Below are 12734 nucleotides of genomic sequence, written 5' to 3' on the forward strand. Positions count from 1 at the left end.
CCATTTTTCTGATGCCTCTAGGTCCTCCTGAATATTTAGGCTGTCCTGCATTGTTTGTACTCCTTTTCTTCCTTGCTTTTTCATGCTGCTCATGTTACTTCTTGTTCTGTTTGACTGCTGAGTTACTGTTTACTCCTATAAATTTATTTGATGCTTGGGAGGAAAGGTATTAGAAGGGAAGGGAAGAAGTCACTAAAGAGAATGAGAGTAACCAGGTAGAATTCAAGGAAGGGGGAATAAGGAAATTGAAAAGACAAATGAAAAAAATAGAAAAGAAAAAAAGAAAAAAAATTTAAAAAATAATCAAAAAGATTAAAATTTAAAAAAAAATAATAAAAAATTTAAAAAAGAAAAAAAAGAAAATGAAAAAAAAACCCAAAATTTAATAAATGCAGTCTTAGAGTTTGATTAACTTCTCTTCCAGTAGGTGGAGCTGCGCCCACTGGGCCAAGCTTCTCCTCTCAATACGCAGGAACCAATCACTGTGCAGCAGCTCCTCCTCCCAGACTGGGTGGGTCTCCAGTCCTGAGTGCCTAGAGCCTTCTCTTGTGTCTAGTCACTTATCCACTTTTCCTCAAGCCAGGCCCCACCTACCGGTGACGCTCACCACAATACTGGCTACACGCCAGGTCTGCTGCTCCCAGGAGCCCTATTTTCTTGAATGCCTGGGCACATTCTCCCCATTTGCCATTCCCTCAGACCCTAAGTTTGTGGAGCTTGGGGCTGAGAACCCTCAGCGAAATTTTGCTTGCCCTCCGGTAGCCACGCCCCCGGTAGCTGGTGCAAGAGACCTCAGTTGTCAGAACTGGTGGGAGCAGTAGCCCGGGGTTCCGCGCCGCAGGTCCTGTGCCACTCCTGATTCCCTCGATCTATCGCGCTCACGGGAGAGCTGGGAGGGGCCCTTAAGGTTTCCCCGCTGTGTGGAGAGGAAGGGCTAGGGGGTTACACACCTGTCGCCGCCGGTTTCAATGAAGTTATCTCCTCCGCCGCATTCTGATGACGTCAGTTCTCTGCCATGGTGGTATCCCATGCAAATGGAGACAGTTCGTTCCCTTTGCAGGGTGACCAATGCAACGGGTGGGTCCTGACTGGCTCTCCCAAGCCCCGACTCAATCCTGTGGCCACTGCCTATGAAGGCTCGTTGGTATTAACCTCAGCAGGTTCAGAAGGGCCGATCAGTTGTTTCAGTGGGATCGTTTAGTGCTGAGTCACAGCGGTTTGTCTGCGAGACGCAGGCGAACGGGAGCTTGAATTCAGCCGATCTGGACTCAGTGTGTGTTCTGAGAGATCCAGACTGTTCGCCCCAGATCCACGTCAGCTCAGCATTGCCTAGTGATCATGAGTGACTTTGAGATGGAACAGGGGAGTGTGGCCCATGGACATCCTTGGGCCAGCTTTTCAGGCTATGTTCCTGACACCATTTCCACAAGACTGATGTTTCCATTTATTATATTTTATTTTGAATAAGGGTCTTACTGAGTTGCTTAGTGCCTTGTTATATTGCTGAGACTGGCTTTGAAATCATGATTCTCCTGCCTCAGCCTCCCGACCAGCTAGGATTACAGACATGTGTCACCACGCCTGACTCGTAGTTTCTTTTTTGACACTTTTCTCCTTCTTTCTCCCCAGCATTTAAAACAAAGGTGGTATGAGAAGCAGGTGAACTTTGAATAACAGAGCAGAAACTTCAGGTGTGGAAGGACAATGACAGATGGCGAGGAAGCGACATGAACTCAGTGCTTTGGAGCCAATGTGGGGTGTGTCTTCTCTGCAGGAACAGGGCCTGCTCCTCAACACTGGGGACATTGGCTGCCTTGTCACCACTATGCCCCTCACACCTACAAGAGGGCTGGGCCACCACACATGATCAATAACCATCTGTTAAGTCTGGAAACAGAGGACTGAATGTCCATCTCCCAAAGTGGCTGGCTGATAAAGTCAAGCGTGATGGCCTCCACTGGAATGGCAAGTGTGTCCCGGAGTTCCCAGCTCTCGGCAGCCTCAATATGCTCTGAGGTCATTTGAGGGAGAACACCAAGCCAGCCATGGAGGATCCCCAGCACCCCATTCCTGGAAAGGACCAGAGCAACTCTCCAGCCTGCAACACTGCCACATCCCGGCTCAGAGCCACACTGTGGAATGGTTAGGGGTTAGGAGGAAGGTCGGTGTCTCTGCGTCTTAATTTTATTTTAGTAGCATTGGAACAGGGAGACCACTTTGCTCAACCCACGCAGTGGGTTGCATATGCTTTATTTTAAAGCATTGCTGCATTTAAATATAAGCCACACAGCTCCCAGGAGCAATTTCACTTAGCTAGTAAAACAGGCATGAGGTTAGCAGAAGGGCCTGGTCCCTGGGGTCTGCAGGAAACCTTCGAGAAGCAGGATGTCATCCTGGTGTCAGTGGCTAATCCGATGCCTGGGCAGCTGGGTTGGATTCTTGATGGTAAATGGGGACTTTTCCAAGATTTTTGCAGCTCCCACAATGCTTTGCATGAGCTTGAGGCTTTTAACTGTTCCCCTCCCCTGTAAATGACATCTCAGAGTCCTGTGGCCACCTCGACCCAAGTGCTGACAAATGGAAATGGCTGTGGTGGCATTGTGAAGGCAGAAGGGTGGCCCAGTGTGCAGCTCCCATCCTCTTCTCACCTCTAAGGGGACGAAGGCACAGAAATGCAAAGGAACCCGGTCATAAATTCATTCACCCAGTAAGCTAAGCTATCTCCCCCACTCTGTTCCTGAAAGAGCTTTTAACAGAAAAAAATGAACAAGACAAAGTTCTTGGGTGGCAAAATCTCCCCTTAGGGTCCCTTTTCCATCCCAATCCCCAAGCTCATGACAGCAGCTATCCAGGCTTTGTTTGGATTTTTGCAGTCAAACCCAATTTGTGACTGTGAGATGAAAGGCTCTAAGATTTACAGGTATCATGGGAAATATGGGAGCAGATAAGGTTGCCAGATTTAAAAAATAAAAATACAGGATTCCCAGTTAAGTTTGGATTTCAGATAAGCCGGGAATCATCTTCCAGTGGGAACATCTTCCATGCATCATGCTGGGCATTTTTACATTAAAATCCACATCCACTGTCGATCTAAAATTCAAATGTAACCAAGCATCCTGGCAAATCTGGGAGGGGCATCCTGGTTGGACAATGGCTCCCTGCTCCCCTGAAGCCCAGGTGAGTGCATTTGCACCTAGAGCTCACCTGGCGCTCCATCCAGCATGGGCCGGAGCATCTGGGAAGGAACCGCAGTTATCCTCCTTGAAGCGGCTGCTCCTGCTGCTTGGAGAGAGTTCCCTCTGGCTTTTGTACCTTTATTTGCTTGGAGTAGCAGCGTGGTGAACGGAAAGTGCGCCACGTGAGCGCCAGCATGCCTGGCTGTGACCCGGCACTGATGGGACTCTCAGTGTGACCTCAGATCAAATAATGCCCTGGTTCTGGGTATGGTAAATGCCTGTTCTGTGATCCCCTAGGACCAGCAGAGGATTGAAGCTGCTGACACTTCCTGCATAAGGCGGCTGCCCTGAGCTGCTTGGTGCCTCGGCAGCATGTCCCTCAGGGAAGGAAACACTAGCATCGTCATATCCTCGAGCTTCTTGGTGGAGCATTGAGGGCTGGGCTTTCTTGCTGCAGCTGTGTCTTAGTTTCTTGGTTTGCTTATCTCTTTAATATTTTATCGACGTGATATTCATTGTAGTAAGGTGCAGGATCTTCAGCGTGCAACTGGATAAGGTTTTCAGGCGTGTGCTTGTGGACCATGGGCAGGACAAGGCCGAGAACCCCCGCAGGTTCTGGGGCCTCTCCCTGGTCAGTGTAGCTCCTCAGGCGGTCACAGTTCTGGTTCCTGTGGGCAGAGATTAGTGCCTGTCCTTGAAGTTCGTACAGAGGGCATGGTACAGAGTGCGACCTGTGGGACCCGGCTTCTCTCACGTGCTCTGATGTTCAGATTCCTCCGGGTTGTCTTGCATGTAACACTTTGATCTTTCCTGTTCCAACATGGTCATCTACTGTGCAGAGACGCCCCCACACACTAATCCCTTTCATGGTCCAGGGACTATCTCAGGGTCGCTTCCAGTTTGGGTACTTAACTTTTGGCGAGCGTGTGCATTCATTTCTCTTCCATGTGCAAGAGTAGGTTGGCTGCGTCATGGGGCATCTCAGGTCTCATTCTCTCCAGTCCCAGGTGGGTCAAAAGCTCATAGCTGAGTGGAAAACTTGCAAATATGTTTGTTTTGAGAACGGGAAGAAGGAAATAAGGAAGGAAGGAAGTTGAGCCCCAGCTCCTTCCACAGACCTTGCCACACACAGCTGTAAACCCATGTTCCCCGGGGATCTAGGGGAAGCACTTTTTTAACTCCATTCAGGAAACAGAAGCCACCAAGCACCTTCAGCCCTGCACACTTGGTCACCTATGAGCCATGCACTTATTGAAGTTTAAACAAATGTCGTTTCATATAAGAAGAAAAGTTGTAGTTTCTTCTTCTATAAAATTTATGTTTAGACCTTCGCGTTCTCCCCTGACACCAGGCTGGACGACATTCCTCAAGTCTCACTTGCCCCAACTGTCGCATCAGGGCACCTCACCTCTGAGAAATATAAAAAGACTTCACAAATAAGCCTGTTTATAAAGAGGAAGGTCATCTGAGTCGTTTCCAATCTGGCAGGAAATAAAGTAACTTTAAATTTATGTGAAGGAAAAGTCTCATCAGCCAGGACAGTATGCGCCTTCCTCCTCCTCCCTGGCCGATGGCATCCTTTGCTGAGGTGCACAGGTCGAGGACACCCCCTCTCCTGATCTGGCATGAGCATGGCTGCCTCTTGGCCCTGGAGGGGGGTCACCCTGCCGCCGGTGGCCCTGTGGCTCATGCCTCTCTGACATGGCACTGGCCTGCTCAGGTCCATCCTTGGGCTCCTTGGGGAAGGAGCAGTGTGGGGCAGGGCAGGGGTGCGGCAGAGCCCTCCAGGACCGAGCCCCTCCAGAGGAAGCCCTAGGAGGCTACGTGTTAGAGGGTTCCACTGTGACTTTCGGAGCCAGTCCCCTGGTGAAGGGGCAGCGGCCAGGGCGCGTCACTAAGCTGTGGCTTTCAGAGCCGGGTGTAGATGCATCTGCAACTCCTGCTCTTCTCCACTTCCTCTGGGGACGGAGCTTCGTTCTAAATCCAGAGCGTGCGTATTGCAAACTGTATTTTTCTGCCTGAAAATACATCCTTTTTTTTTTTAACACTGAAATAATCAGTAATGTCAAAAGCCCAAGCCAGGATTAAAGATTAAGCCCTCTGGGAACATATTTACAATGCCTCAGGCACCGAGCAGGGTGAGGGTTCTGGAAAGGTGTTTGTTTATTCAAAACACATCTGGCAGGAACAGGTGCCCAGGGCTGACCCAGGCAGTGGTAAGGGAGGGGGATGTGTCACAAAAGACATCAGAGTGCCCTGACTCTGGAACTGAGGACCCAGAGCCCTGCCTGAGCCTTACCTCCCCACCACCCCCTCAGCTATCAAAGAAATTGCTTAGAGGACAGTGTGGCCTAGGCAGGTGGCAGGCCCAGGTTCAGGTCTCAGACCTCCACTTACCAGCTCTGTGACCTTGTGAAGGTGAACCTCCACTCCTCCTCCCCACTTCCCCCACAATACTGGGGATGAGTTCAGAAGTGCTCTACCACTGATCTACACCCAGCCCTTTAATTTTTAATTTTGAGCCTTGCTAATTTGCCTAGGCTGGCTTCAAACCCGCCACCCTCCTGCCTCAGATCCGGGATTGCAGGGATGCACCACTGTGCCCAGCTGTGAACATGAACTTCTTGAGCTTCAGTTTCCTTATTGGAAACAGATGGGGCCACCAGTTGCCACCAGGACTATCATGAGGGTAAGGTCGAAAGGGGAAGTCTGGGTAGGAGCCAGATGGACCCAGCCTCACCCCCTGTTCCCTTCTGCAGTTCCCGAGCCACGCAGCACGTCAGCTCTGCCTCCTGAGACTCTCTTGCAAGCTCATGCTGCCGTTTCACTGTCTGAGACGTGATGTTATTTGGAGAGAAATAGGGTGCCTCTGATGAGGATCGTCAACAGGTTTCCATAAATTACAGCAATGCTATTTGAGAAGAGGGGAATCAGGTATATTTTTCCCATGTGAAGAAAAAAATAAGGGATTTAGGGCTTGAATTTACCACATTGTTAATGGATTTTAGCATAAGCCAATTGCTTCTGACCCTCAGTTTTTACAGTATTTTGCAGAGTCTCAGAGCAGCCAATAGGTGTTGGAATGCATCCTAATGGTGCATCCAGCTCTGCATGTGGCGTAAGCAGAGCCCAAGTCTCCTCATGAAACCACCTGAGCATCCTGGAGGGGATGGACAGGCCCGGGGTCCAGACACCATTGCTCCTAGGGAAGACTTCAGGCTGTCCAGCTGCTTTTACTGCGGCACACCATCTATCAAGGCTTGTGAGGGCTTCACTCTCTCACTCATTACAAGCGAAGTCCCCTGGCCATCTCCCCAGGCCAGGCACACCCCGCAGCGTTTCAGCCTGGAGGACTCACCGATGTGGAGCCAGTCAGACGCCTGGCTCTGCTGCTCTGCGAGAGGCAGTGGGAAGGGAGATGGCACAGCCAGGCGGTGCAGAGAGGAGAGCCATGGAGAGGAGGGAGGGAGGGGCTTCATCTTGGTCGTCAGCTTTCCCTCTCCAGGACACAATAACTGGGAAAAACAACTTAGAGGAGGAAAGATTTATTTTGACTTGTGGTTTCAGAGATCTCAGTCTCCAGCTGGTTGTCTCCCTTGCTCGGGGCCTGAGGTGAGGCAGAGCATTGTGATGGAAGGGTGTGGGGAGGACAGCTGCTCAGGCCATGGCCACTGGGAAGGAGAGGAGGAGGGGGAGTAGGAAGAGGAGGGGGAGGAGGAAGAGGAGGAGGAGGAGGAGGAGGAGAGGAGGAGGAGGAAGAGGAAGAGGAGGAGGAGGAGGGAGAGGGGCAGGGAGGGGAACAGAGAAGAGGAACCCTACCAGGGCACGCCCCAGGTGACCTGCTTCCTCCAACCAGGTCCTACCTACCAGGAGTCCATTCAGCCATCTGTGGACTAACCCACTGATGAGGTCGAAGCCCTCAGGATCCAAGTATTCCCCCAAAGCCCCAGCTCTGCACAAGGCTGCACCAGGGACCAAGCCTTACACACTGAACCTTTGGAGGACATCCCAGATCCAGACCATCACATTCTTCATGAAGAAAGTAAAACTCTAAGAGCTTTGCACAGCAGAGAGCAGAATAGGAGTGTGGCTTTGGGCTAGCAATGTGGCCTTGGGTAAGTTACTCAGCCTCTCTGGGCACAGAGGAACTCATCTGGAAAGTGAGAATCTGCCCCATAGGGCTATTTGCAGAGTCAAGTGAAAATGGTTCTCCAGTGTGAATGTGCATCAGAATCACCTAGGGAACTGGTTAAGACAGATTTCTGGGCACTTCCCCAGAGATTATGATTAGTGGGTTCAGGGAGGGCCTTTAGTGTGTCCATTCCTAGCACTCTCCTGATTAATGCTGATGCCGGTGGCCCGGCTGCTACCTCTGAGAACTACTGAGTTAGCACAAGAGGGGAGCTCAGAACAATGCCTGCCGCATGGCACACTCACTAAGTGTGATTATGAGTCATGAGCTTTTGAGCTGGGTTTCGATGGATGAATAGGAGTTTTCTGAGTAGAGGGAAACACTCCAAGAAAAGACACCAGACAACCGACAAAGAATGATGTTTCAGGGGTAAATCAAATTTGTTGTAGCCAAAATATCAGGTGCCTTGTGGAGAGAGAAGGTTGAGTCAAGCTGGTGAGAGCACATTAGATAGTAACCTCTACAGTCAGCAGGCCCATGGTGAGTGCCGGGGGATGCTGGGGGGTTAAGTTTGGGGAGGTTTTAAGGTGCAGCCACTGACCAGGCAGCAACTCCTGAGCTTGGAAAATGCAGGTGGTCCTGAGCCTGAGTTTCCAGCCTCTGAGTAGTGGGAAATGTCCCCTGCTGTGTTTCACATCCACAGAGCAGGCATACCCACAGGGCAATCATATCTACCAGAAACACTTCCAGTCAGCAGAGGGAGAACGCCGTGAACGCCATGGAATCCTTGGAAATCTCCCGGGAGTCAGGGCCTCTGGAACCTGGACAGATTTAATCACCCTGTTGCAGCTGGTCCTCAAATGGAGAGCTTAATCTCATTTTTATTTCCCGTAAAGAACAATTTGGAAAGGCTTCAGGGAAGCACAAGTCAAGGACCCAGAGTTCCATGGAGACCTCGCCTCTTAAAAACAGAAATGCTAAATGCAGGGCGCAGAAGCAGACGGTCAGTTTGAAGGTTTTCTTCCTGTCAATCCACCCTTTGATTGACTTAAACCATCAAGTGTCAAATAACTGCGTTATCACAGGAGAACAAAGGACTTCTCGTAAGACACGCTGTTTCTAAGGGCAGCTGCCGTCAGGCTGTGCAGTGGACTTCTGCTCTCCGTCTCTGGGAGGCTGTGTGCATAGCCTCAGCAGAGGGGTCGCCCAGGCCACGTGCAGGCCCCACTGTCCTCAGCCTCTCTGGCCCCTCTGTGTTGGGCCTTGGCGAGCATACCAAAAAAGCAGTTAACCTCCTTCGGGGCCTGCTCGGGGAAGAGCAGCCACAGGCCAGGGAAGGGCCCACTCCTGCCGTCTTCCCTGTGAACACGGGGTGGCTCCAGGAAGGTGCAGAAGGAGGCTGTGGGAAGGAGCCGAGTGGCCATCAAGGGACAAGCTGCAGACCCCTCCACACCCACTTCCTCACCCCTAAAGTGGGAATGGTGACAGCCCTCCTTGTGGGGTTGTGAACATGGAGTGGGCTAGATCTTCAGTGTCACCCACTTGTTTGAGGCCAGCTTCAGCAACCCAGCAAGACCCTGTCTCAAAATAACAAATCAACCGGGCTGGGCATGTGGCTCAGGGCAAAGCTCCTGGGTTCAGTCCCCAGTACCACACGCACGGAATCTACCACAGGAAAGGTGGCCTCAGGAAACTCACTTGACCCCTCTGGGTCTCAGTTTTCTCAAAAAGTGGCAGGTGGACAAATGTGTCCTTGAGGAGCTTCCTGTTCCTGACTCTAATTCTGCCACTGCTCCTGTCCTGCTGTGAGACATGAAGGGGTGGCAGCAGCAGAGGCTGACTTTTGCCTCCTGTCCCCACTGACCTGGCCGCAATTCATGAGCTGTCAATGCTGACCCAGGCCCTGAGAACAGCTTGTTTGCTTGCTGTTCACGGGGAGGAAGGGGAGTGGACATGGTGAGCCACCAAGGGAAGAGCTGCCCATTGGGAGATGGGAGCATCTGGATGCACCAGCCTGGGAAACAGCTTTCCCAGCGCACTAGTCATGACAGAAAGGCTCAGAGCAGACACAGAACAAGCAACGCTCCTGAAAGGCTGGGAAAAGCTGACCCAGTCCTGGCCGGCTTCCCTGCTCACTCCCCACTCCTCTTCAGATGGGCCCTCGTGCTCCTGCAGCGTGGCTGGGAAGAGATGGGGTCAGGGAGCACATGGAGGTCTGCGGGGGCAGGGGGGGGCTCTAGAAGGTGCTGGCCAGCGTGGGGATGAGTCCTTCTGGCTTTGCAGCAGGGGTGATCGCTGTGCGTGTGAACACTCAGAGAGCCTTGACCTGCACAGCACATTTGAGAAATGAGAAAGCAAATATTAGGAAGGAAAGGGATTCACTATAACCAGACTGGGGGGACAGGCTGGGGGAAGAAGAGCAGGCCGCAAACTCAGCTCCTCTGAACCCTAATGCGCTGGAGCTTAAAAGTGGAGGCTACTCATGTTAGAGTCTGTAAACAAGGCACCTCTGGAAGTCTCTTCTTGGCTGAAGCACTGAACTGCCAGAGGGAGAACGTTCCAAGTTGTGTCTTTGTTCTAGACTGTGACCAGCCACTTGGGAGGCTGAGGGACCAAACAAGCAGAGCTGTCCACCTACAGCGAACATGGAGCCTGAGTAACAAAAACCTTTGTTGAGGTGTGGGGCATGTTTGTTAGTGCAGCTAACCTAGCATAGACTGACTAACGAGCATCCTCTGGTGATCTGTAGACCCCTATTGATGCTGGGCAGGACTCTGGGAACCCCTGGACAGATAGATGACTTTTCAGGTGCCTCCCAAATCTGAACATTTTTGATTCTGTAAGCAGTTGATCAGCTATTATCTTCTGATAAGATGTTAAATGGTATCTGATGGGCAAGACCCTCTTGGATTTTTCTGAGGGTGTGTATGTGGATTGGGGGTTCAGCAAACTCCAGGGAGCAGCTACAGGCTGGAGCGGGGAGTAAGCACGTTCTCAAGACCTCTCCCCTTTCCTTTATCCTTTTGTTCATATAAAAGCTATAGTTTTTATATAAATGGATGGGCAATCTGCTCCAGCGGTTTTCATCAAAGATAAGGACGACCTCTTAAAGTCTGCTGCCCTAATGAGTGTGTGTTAGAATCTGTAAACAAGTCAAGATGGCGCCTGGCATTTTGCAGAGGGAGTGGTTTGTGAAGTAACGCCAGCGGAGCCATTAAGTGTGGAGATTCCTTATTGGTTGACTGCTGTATCTAGTTTATGTTAATTAAGATAAGCTGTGTGGAATGTATATATACCCCTCCTGTCCTACAATAAACGGCTCCCTCTCCTGCTGTATCAATGTACACAAGTTGCTCGTCACACCCCCCTACCCCCCCCAACCCCCCGTTATTTTGCTGCAGCCGGACTGCGGCAAGTGTGAAACCTAAGTTGCTCAGCACTCATGATTTGGGCTACTTCGTTTTGTTTTTAGGATGAATAACCTCCTGGCCTGCCCAGATCATTCCAGGTTCCCACTGAAAGACCCATGTTCGGGGAACTCCTCTGTCCTGGGCAAACTGGTCTCCCGATGCGCCATTTTGTGTCTTTCCGATAACATCACTATGAATAAGAGCACTGCCTGCCTTGCTCTGATGGTTGGCCAAGTTAGATTTCAAGCTCCTCTTCCCATGTGCTCTGGCTCAAGTCAGGAAAAAATAAACCCTCAACAACTTCTGTCCTACAGAAAGAGGCTTGCAGATTCCAATACGCTAGCCAAGAAGAAAACTCATCCTCAGCTGAGTCTTCTGCCAGCTTGATAGGCAACGGCGGAGATGGGTGGCTTCCAGCAGCGCTGTTCCAGCCCCGAGCTGGCTGAGCCTCCGCTCTGCCACTTGACGGCTTCCAGGTTCGCAGGCGCTGGCAGGGGAGCCGCCGTCTGTCACCCGCGGGGCCGCTCTGAATTTTCCTGTTCTGACAACTAGACAAGATGTCTTTTGAAGGGTGTTTAATACTTGGGTGGTTTGTTTTCAGGAGAGATGGGCCCCAGAGCAGATTTGCTTCAAGAATATTACATGTTGGAGACAGTCCTGTATCCTCTCTGAAGTCTGTTTAAAGGGTTATAAAGTTAGACATTTTTTGTTCTGCAATTAAATAAGTGCAGTGACCTTTTGCTGAGCACAGATAATGTCGAGCCGAGTGGGAGCGGGGTGGGAGACGGTTAAAGTAATATGGCATTTGCTTTGCCTCTGGCTTAGGCAGGGCATTATGAAGGGACTAAGAAGATTAGCGTCAACTTTAAGAAAATATCTCTGGAGTGAACTGTCTGCCTGAACATCCTACTCTACAGCCCTGGAAAAAGAGGGATTTGAGGAAAGGCCGACCCCCAGCTTCCTATCCCCCTCCAGCCTTTAGTTCTCAAAGAGTCCTGGGTCCCAGACCAAAGCTTATTCTAGAAACAAAAGGAAAAATATTGCAAAAGGGGAAGACATCTCCTTCCAGGGAGACAGAATTAGGAACAAATGAGAAAGTGAATGGTCAAACAAAATGAGCAGAAAGGAGAGGGAAGGAAGGGCGTTTCCAGAGGCAGGGTGATCCCAGGGTAGGCTGCCAGGCACAGAAGATGGCATAAGAACTGGGGCAGGTTTCTGGTTTCTTCTATTTACTCTGGCACAGGAACAACAGTATCAGGAATTGTTCTCTTTCTTCTCTTAGATTAAGTTTGGTTCTCAGAAATTTTCCATCAGAGGAGATTAGCCTCAGTCGGGTAACATGGGACCCGCACGTGGGAGCTGCACATAGGTGGAGCATGGGTACTGGAGGTGTCAGGCCTGGGCAGGCTTGTCCTTCCAAAGGGCTTTCTCGCAGCCGACCTGGTGAGAAGCCTGAGAGGGCCTGCCCTGTGCTCTTCTCATCAGCAGCCCCTGGGGTTCTCCTCAGTGAGGTCTGCCTCAGCCTCTCTGTCTGACAAGACTCTGGCTTCTGCCAAGTGCCAGAGCACCAGCCATCGCTTGCAGGGCTGAGATCCAGGCTTGAGGGAGCATGGCTGGTGAGCACTGAAGACACTCAGAGGGGGACTGGGGGGCAGGAGCTGCCTGGGGACCTGTAGCTCTAAAGGCCACATGCTCCATGCAACCCCAACACTCTCTTCTGATCCCTAAAAGGCCTGCATGGGAAAATGGCCTGGTAGGTGCCTTCTGTAGGGTCATAGGTCTGGAAAGAGGGGCCAATCAGAAAAGGACACAGTTTTGTCCTCCTTAAGACAAAAGGAGGATCTCATTAAATGGAAGAAAAGAAAAAAACATCTAAATTAAAGATATAGAAGTTGCCTAAAATAAGAATTGATTATATTAATGCACTTTCCAAAAAAGCATGTTTAAAAAATTGATCCAAAATCAGAGGGAAACTCAGAGATGGCACAGCTACCTAATATGGGGGAAATGAAGGCA

The 12734-nt window shown here is 50.8% G+C and overlaps 1 protein-coding gene across 4 annotated transcripts in view; it reads left to right on the top strand.

The window, feature by feature from the left end:
• Kcnab1 (potassium voltage-gated channel subfamily A regulatory beta subunit 1) overlaps positions 1 to 12734 on the top strand; it is a 313546-nt gene that overhangs the window by 160665 nt on the left and 140147 nt on the right. Inside the window, exon 2 of one of the 4 annotated variants that reach the window (XM_048793904.1) lies at positions 1630 to 2161. The exons of the other annotated variants lie outside the window; for them this stretch is intronic. The gene's annotated coding sequence lies outside the window, so the exon portion shown is untranslated. The remainder of the gene's footprint in view (positions 1 to 1629; positions 2162 to 12734) is intronic. 4 annotated transcript variants of the gene reach the window in all.

This window comes from Marmota marmota, unplaced genomic scaffold (genome assembly GCF_001458135.2).
Source record: "Marmota marmota marmota unplaced genomic scaffold, marMar, whole genome shotgun sequence".
Taxonomy (NCBI): Eukaryota; Metazoa; Chordata; class Mammalia; order Rodentia; family Sciuridae; genus Marmota; species Marmota marmota.